This window comes from Dasypus novemcinctus, chromosome 23 (assembly GCF_030445035.2).
Source record: "Dasypus novemcinctus isolate mDasNov1 chromosome 23, mDasNov1.1.hap2, whole genome shotgun sequence".
In the NCBI taxonomy this organism is placed as follows: Eukaryota; Metazoa; Chordata; class Mammalia; order Cingulata; family Dasypodidae; genus Dasypus; species Dasypus novemcinctus.
Window position 1 is genome coordinate 13,565,714 of NC_080695.1, and position 2,583 is coordinate 13,568,296.

The 2,583-nt window shown below is 49.5% G+C and overlaps 1 non-coding gene across 1 annotated transcript; it reads right to left on the bottom strand.

Moving 5' to 3' along the window:
* Positions 1-1,728: 1,728 nt before the first annotated feature.
* Positions 1,729-1,894, bottom strand: LOC111764431 (U1 spliceosomal RNA). The gene has a single exon (XR_002797040.2). It is a non-coding gene; the product is annotated as a U1 spliceosomal RNA (small nuclear RNA).
* Between the last annotated feature and the right edge of the window lie 689 nt (positions 1,895-2,583).

A 2,583-nucleotide genomic window follows, 5' to 3' on the forward strand; every position in this document is an offset into this window, starting at 1 on the left:
CATTATGAAAAATATGAGGTCCCATTCAACCCCACCGCCCCCGCCCCCCACTCCCCCCACAGCAACACTCTCTCCCATCATCATGACACATCCATTGCACCTGGTAAGTTCATCTCTGAGCATCACTGTACCTCATAGTCAATGGTCCACATCATAGCCCAGACTCTCTCACATTCCATCCAGTGGGCCCTGGGGGGATCTATAATGTCCCGTAATTGTCCGTGAAGCACTATCCAGGACAACTCCACGTCCCGAAAACGCCTCCACATCTCATCTCTTCCTCCCGTTCCCCACACCCAGCAGCCACCATGGCTACCGTTCCCACACCCATTCCACATTTTCTCTGTGGACATTGGATTGGTTGTGTCCATTGCTTCAACACGTGGCGACAGATGGTGAGGAAGTACCTCTGGTGGTACCTTGAGTTGAACTCTCTAGGGCCTTGTAACTGTAAGCTTTCACCCCAGGAAATGCCCTTTATAAAAGCCAACAGAGTCCTGGTAACTTTCCATCAGCACCCCTTTGGGCTAACTCACCTCCCTTCCAAGATTCTCTTTCTGCCCACATGTCAGTATTCCTACAATCTGCGTGTATCTTACAACTACCATCTCTCTCCAGCACAGTATTTCTACCTACCCCCAAGGCACTTGTGTCTTACTCCCTATGTGATGTGACGTGGAAGAGGCCTCTTCTGGCTGGAGATCAGGGCCAGCCCTGTCCTCTCTCCCGCTGTCCCCACACAGCCACTCCCTGGCCAAACCGGGCACCCTGGATTGATTCTCAAGGGGCTCTAGGCCAGAAGCACCCCCTAGATGGGACCAGCCTCGCTTTTAAAAAATATATATTAGTAACATATATACAACATAAAATTTGCCATTTTAACCATTTTTAAGTGTACAATTCAGTGGCCGTAATTGCATTCATTGTGTTACGCTGCCATCACCACCATCCATTACCAAAACTTTTTCATCACCCCAAACAGAAATTCTGTGCCCATTAAGCATTGACACCCCCTTCTCCCTGCCCCGATAACCACTAATCCAACTGTCTCTACAGAGTTGCCTATTTAGGGATTTCAGCTAAGTGGAATCATACAATTTTGTCCTTTTATGTCTGGCCTCTTGCACTTAGCCTAAAGTTTCCCAGGTTCATCGGAGTCACCGCACGGTGTCAGTACTTCACTCCTCTTTACGCTGAAGAGCATACCATCGGACAGATAAGCCACGCTTGCTTATCGTCTGTGGATGGACATTTGGGTTGCTCCTACCTCTTCCAGGCTTGCTTTCCAGGCTATCTGCCCAGCTGCAAGGGGCCCGTACCCCACAATCTGCAGCTCTCCAGGCCAGGAGGGGTACCAGGGGTAGTATATATTATTCTGCTAAAAGACTACCAATGCAAAGCACCAGAAATCGGTTGGCTTTTATGAAGGGGGTTTATTTGGGGTAAAAGCTGACAGTGACAAGGCCCTAAAGAAACCAGCTCAAGGTTGCTTCCTCACCAAAGCTAGTTGAAGTGAGCTTGTCGCAGAGTTCTACCTGGTCTCTCCTTCCTTCTGGGCTTCCAGTCCTTTCTTTCCTGGCCTAGGGCTCATTTTTTTGTTTTTGTTTTTTTAAAGATTTATTTTGTTTATTTTTTATTTATTTTTCTCCTCACTCCCAGTTGTCTGCCTTCTGTGTCCATTCGCTGTGTGTTCTTCTGTGTCCACTTGTATTCTTTTTTTTTTTTTTTCAGGGGAGACTGCAAACACAGTCCCCCACTACCACAAATGATACAATTGAGTTTCCCACATTCGGGGAAATCGCAGGGGTCAGCACACCCGGAGTGCAATGGACAAGGCTCACCCTGGGAAAACCACCCTCGTGATCATGGTATCTCCCCTGCCAGTTTTAAGTATCGCTCATATTCTTGACAGCGACACCAGGAATCTGTGTCTCTTTTTGTTGCGTCATCTTGCTGCGTCAGCTCTCTGTGTGTGCAGTGCCACTCTTGGGCAGGCTGCACTTTTTAGTGCAGGGTATCTCTCCTTGTGGGGTGCACTCCTTGCACGTGGGGTTTCCCTATGTGGGGGACACCCCTGCGTGGCAGGGCACTCCTTGCACGCATCAGCACTGCACATGGGCCGGCTCCTCACATGGGCCAGGAGGCCCTGGGTTTGAACCCTGGACCTCCCATGTGGTAGGCGGATGCTCTATCCATTGAGCCACATCCACTTCCCTAGGGCTCCTTTCTTTCCAGGTCTCTTCCCAGGCGCAGCTACAAACTATCATCTCCCCCCCACCCCCCACCCCTGGGGCCCTGGGATCAAAACTGACGAAGCTTTCTCTCTTCCCAGGTTTGTCTCAGTCCGTCTTGCTCTGTGTTTCTGTTTATATTAGACCCAGCAAGGGGGTGGGAGACCCGACCTGAGTCGCTCCTTACTCACTAGCCCAATCCAAAGCCCTGAATGGATTGGCTCAAGTCACCTTAAATAAAGTCCCCCCAAGTGAATTTAATGCAATCACAGGGCATCACACCCAGTGGAATAGATTAGTTTGCAAACATACTCTTTCTCTTGGGCATTCGCAAATAATCTCAATTGTCACA